The sequence below is a fragment of the Mauremys reevesii genome, linkage group 2, assembly GCF_016161935.1.
Source record: "Mauremys reevesii isolate NIE-2019 linkage group 2, ASM1616193v1, whole genome shotgun sequence".
In the NCBI taxonomy this organism is placed as follows: Eukaryota; Metazoa; Chordata; order Testudines; family Geoemydidae; genus Mauremys; species Mauremys reevesii.
Genome location: NC_052624.1, coordinates 5728079 through 5733572, shown reverse-complemented (window position 1 = coordinate 5733572; position 5494 = coordinate 5728079). Strand labels below are relative to the sequence as shown.

General features: G+C 47.9%; 1 long non-coding RNA gene across 1 annotated transcript; it reads left to right on the top strand.

Annotated features, from left to right (window-relative positions):
* Positions 1 to 284: 284 nt before the first annotated feature.
* Positions 285 to 5494, top strand: LOC120398886. Its single transcript, XR_005594770.1, has 3 exons — positions 285 to 527; positions 3148 to 3331; positions 5208 to 5494. It is a non-coding gene; the product is annotated as an uncharacterized LOC120398886 (long non-coding RNA).

The window sequence follows — 5494 nt, the reverse complement described above, 5'->3', positions numbered from 1 at the left end:
GCTCTTGCGCCGTGAGAACGGGAGGTAAGTCAAAATAAGATACATCGACTTCAGCTACGGTATTCCCGTAGCTGAAGTTGCGTATCTTACATCGACCCCTCCCCCAGTGTAGACGAGGCCTTAGGGTACATCCACACTCCGAGCTGGGGGTGTAGTTTCCAGCTCGAGGAGGCTTACCCACACCAGCTCCGTAAAAACAGAGTGTAGCCCCCAGCAGCACAGGTGATGGGCAGGGCTAGCCACCTGAGTACATACCCATTATCTTGGTGCCACCGTGGCTACGCTTCTATTTTTAGCTCGGGTGTGTCTTCTCCAGCTGGAAATTATGCCTCTCCCTTGAAGTGTGGACATGCCAAGGCCTTCCTGTGCCTGATTTTGTGATCTCTAAACAGAGATCTCCCTCTCTGATGCAGCCCCAGGAGAAAAAACAGCACTTGGAGCTCATGTCTTAATTAGCCGCCAGAAGAGTCAGACCAGGTGTGAGACAAGCTGTGGTCAGAGCTGAGGGACCTTGCACCACAACACAGGTGATGTTTGCCTAAGTTCACCGAATGTGGGAACTGCTTCAGTCATAAATACAGACTTGTGGCAGAGCAGCAAAGCCACGGGGTGGGACCACGGCACCACCGAAATAGCAGGAAGCCTGGGACACAAACACCTCTGCATACCAAGCAAACAGTGGTGCCAGGCATCTGGTTTTTGACCAGAACGCCCAGTCGAAACGGAACCCCAGCACCTCCGGCCGGCACTGCCAACCAGGCCGTTAAAATTCTAGTTGGCAGCGCAGTGGGGGACCAGAGCTAAGGCAGGCTCCCTGCCTGCTCTGACTCAGAATGGCTCCCAGAAACGGCCGCCAGGTCCCTGCAGCCCCTGGACACATGGGTGGCCAGAGAGGTGCCGCACATTGTCCCTACCTCAAGGGCCGGCTCCGGAGCTCCCATTGGCATGAGGGCAGCGCACACAGCTTCCCTGGCTGCCCATGTGACAATGACTTGTTTATATTGCTCTATATACTATACACTGAAATGTAAGTATAATGTTTATATTCCAATTGATTTATTTTATAATTATTTGGTCAAAATGAGAAAGTAAGCAACTTTTCAGTACTAGTGTGCTGGGACACCTTTGTATTTTTATGTCTGATTGTGTGAGCAAGTCGTTTTTAAGGGAGTGAAACTTGGGGGTACACAAGACAAATCAGACCCCAGAAAGGAGTACAGTCGTCTGGAAAGGTTGAGAGCCACTGCTCTAGGCTACGCTATCTCCCTATTCAGGAAAGGCATTCTAAGCCCTAGTCTACACTGGGGGGTGGCGGGGGGGTCAACCTAAGATACGCAACTTCAGCTACACGAATAGCTGAAGTCGGCGTATCTTAGGTCGACTTACCTGGCTGTGAGGACGGCGGCGAGTCGACGGCTGCCACGCCCCTGTCGACTCCGCTTCCGCCTCTCGCGTGCTGGAGTTCCAGAGTCAATGGGGAGCGCGTTCGGGGATCGATTTATCCACGTTTAGATGAGACGCGATAAATCGATCCCCAGTAGATCCATCTCTACCCACCAATCCGGTGGGTAGTGAAGACCTGCCCTAAGCAAAGTCTTAAGGGCTCTCCCTAGCTTGGGAGAGCAATTACTTAAACACTTAAACCCTGACCCTCTTTTCTTTTCCTTTCTTCCCCCCACGGAATTGGAATTCTACCTAAGGAAATTGCTTTGCTGGTGGCATGAACAGCATGTGGTGCCTATTAAAGAAGAGGCGAAGAAATGAGACTATATTACTCAGTGGTGGGTTTTATTTTTTCCGGTAAAAGTGCTCTTCTGAACTTGTGGACAACGGCAGTGCGTGTGGAATTCTTTGGCAGCGCTAGCACATGCCGCTTCCACACAGATCGTTTCACTCTGAGCCTTCAGCTAACTTTGCTCCCTTCGCTTTAAATGCTACTTTCCTTGATTTTTATTTCCTAGGAGGACTTTATGGGGTGAAGAAATGGCAAAACAAGGACATCTTAATTACAGCCCGCTTTTTGTTTTCCTGTATTTCTCCTTTTGTTTTACTTGTCTCCAGACACTGAACAAGTTTAATAGCTGATGTAACTGGGAAAAACTAAAAAACAGAATCATTTGATTAAAAAAAATAGCAAAGGCCAACCTAGTTTGGCCAAACTCTCTAAAAAGCTCCATTAAAATGATCTGATGTTGGTTATGGAAAGAATTTTCAGTCGTATAATAGAAAGTTTGGATAGGCGTTATCGGAGATAGCAGAAGAATGTCAACAATGGAAAGGGACTCATCAGACTCCCATTAATTATTATTTATTCTTTGTACTATCATCGGATCACTTAGCCTAGTCATGGAGCAGGGTCCCATTGTGCTAGGTGCCGTACAAAAACCATACCATTAAAGTCAATGGAAAGATTTCAGTGGAATGGGAGTAGTATCAGACCTTTATAGCAGAGGAGAGGGAGCCACGTCTGCTGGATTCTATTCCTGGCACTGCTGATGCAGAGCATGACCATGGGCAAGTCGCCTAACATACCATACATCAGTTTACCCGTCTGTGAAATGGGATTCTTAATACTGGCCTACCAGTACTGGGGCATCGGAAGACTTCGTTAATATCTCCATCTTACACTGCCTACTATGGCTTTGGGAGAGAGCAGGATAGATCTCTGTGTTGGCAATTTACAAACTTAGGTACCTGATGTTAGGCTTCTAAATCCTTACTTAGGTATTTAAATAAATGGCCTGATTTGAAGAGGGGTTCAGCAGCTGCTGGATTAGGATCTGGGGCTGCACAGCACTTCTGAAAATCAGGCTGCTTATTTTAGTGCCAAAAAATTGATGAAGGTGCCTGCCTTCGGGTATTCAAGTTGGTAAATTCTGGCCTGTATTTAGCTCCTGTTCTGAAAGGAACTAGCGACACAAGAATTGCTAGATTGGATCAGACCGGGGGTCCTTCTAGCCCAGTATCCTAGCTCCGACAGAGCCCAGTACCAACTGCTTCAGAGGATGGTGCAAGAAATGTTAGAATAGGCAGTAGTAGGATAACCTGACCCTACAAGATGTGTCTTCCTGACCCCCACTAGTTAGAAGTCAGCTGAAGCCCTGAAGCATGAGGGTTTCACGCTGAGGTCATTCTGATCTCTTCCAGAACTGAGTTTCATGGTCACAGGCCAGTAACCAAGAAAGCTCCACCTCCTGCACACACAAGTCTGACTGTGGAGGCTGGCCTTTCCATCACCCCAGTGGAACATATCTGTCATGAAAGGCAATGATCCTGCAGGGTGAGGTGGTCCCTCTGGGAACTTGGGCCAATCCTCTGGAAACCTTTGAAGGTGAGGCCCAAAATCTTGACTCTTTAAGACGTGAAAAGTGCTTTGAGATCCTCAGGCAGGGCCGGCTCTAACTTTTTTTGCCGCCCCAAGCAAAAAAGAAGAGCGCTGCCCTGCCAACCGCCCCCGCGAGCGCTGCACCGCCGAAACCCCGCCCCCGAGCACCACACTGCCCGAAGCCCCACCTCTGAGTACTATGCCACCCAAAGCCCCGCCCCCCACCGCGCCATGCCAAGCCCCTGCCCCCCCGAGTGCCATGCTGTGCCAAGGCCCCGCCCCCCCTCTGAGCACCACACTGCCCCAAGCCCCTGCCCTGCCTCCGAGCGCCACACCAGCCCCCGCCCCCCCGCGCACCACGCTGCCCGACGCCCCACCCCCCTCCAAGCGCCGCACTGCTCCAAGCCCCCACCCCCAGCACCGCACCACGCCCCGCCCCCCCGAGCACCGTGCTGCCCCCCCCCGAGCTCCCCGCCGCCGAAACAAAAAAAAAACCCTCCAGTGCTGCCCCGACGAACCAAAAAAAAAAAAAAAACCAAGCGCTGCCCTGTCCCAAGGTGCCACCCCAAGCACGTGCTTGGTCGGCTGGTGCCTGGACTCAGCCCTGTCCTCAGACAGAAGGTTCATTATAGGTGCAAATTATTACTATGATTTAATTAACATGCAAATATTTTCATCTTAAAATTATCCTTTTTCAAGACTTATTAAGAAAGAAAGAAAGAAAGAAAGAAAGAAAGAAAGATCTCATAGGGAGCAAAATAAAAAACAGTGAAATTCAATTACTTCTTCAAATGTGACTGCCTGAGGCATTGCATTACATGCTTTACTAAGATCCTGATACCTCACAGCCACTGAGGTCTCGTATAACAATGGAAAACTTCCCCAAACAGAGGGAAACAGCTTATTATGGAGAGAGCAAGCAAAACCAAATAAGAATATTGATCAAAGGTCCAGGAGAACAATTCTAATAGAGATCAATAAGAGGCTGGTGGAAGTGGAAAGCAGGGGGTGGATAGCTGCTGATCAAAGCTTGGAAACACTGTAAGGAGGGGGAACCCACTTAGGAAATTGTTCCTGCCCTGGCAGCAGGCAGTTCTTCTCCTGTCCTCCTCGCAGTGGGAATGAAAATATACCAAAGGCATTATTCAGAAAAGAGGGGGGGATCGTGTTTTCCTTCCAGTACAATTTAACAGGAGTGCTCCCAAATAGTCTTTATGCTATAGCCAGGATGTGCCTGTGGTAGAACACCTCAGATGTCATGGTGTGCCCACTGTTGATAATTTATGAACAGCCACCAAATATAGCTATAAATCTCTCTATAATAGTAAAGATTCCATTTGTTAAAAAAAAAAACCCTGTGTTAGAAGCCAGTTTGCTCGGCTAAGCACTTGAAAGTCAGGAAGTACCTGGTTAAGGTTTTTATTATGAGAGATGAGCAAAAATTTTCATCCAAGCCTTTTTTCGGTGGAAAATGCAGACTCGGTGACACGGAAACATTCAGCGAGTTCATGTCAGTTTTGCCAAATTGTTTAGGGGAAAAAATCTGAAAAACAAAAACTGTTTTAAACGTTTCTGTTTTTCAGTTTGAAACAACTTTGTGTTTAAAACTGGTCCTTTAACTGAAAAGTCACCAACACTGAAAAATGGAAAAAAAAAATTGAAAGGAGATGTTTTGAAAAGATTAAAATGAAAGAGTTCCTTTGAACTCAAACTAATTATTTTTCAACTTTTCAATTTGTCAATAATTAAAAAAAAATTTGTTCTCGGACTGACCCAAAATACGCCCCCCCCAAAAAAACTTTTCAAAATTGCCAACGAAATGAAAAATCCACTATTGGCCCAGCTCTGATTATTATTGTTGTTGTTGTTTCTATTGTCGTAGGGCCTATAGATCTCAGTCATGGCTCCATCGTGCCAGGTACTGGACGCTCCCGCTACCCCAAAGAATCTCAATCTAGTATTTAGACAATACACAACCGGAGACCAGCCACACGCTGGTTTACATAGCTGCACAAGTGAGTGACGGGACGTATGGTGTTCCTTTCCTTGCATGGGCTGCCCGTATGACAAGCCACAGTGCCGCTGTTCCCCCTCCCACATCGGTGGGCAGGGAGTGAGTGGAACTTTGACCGTGCCACACCCCTACGAAGGGCCAGCCGGCTCATTCAA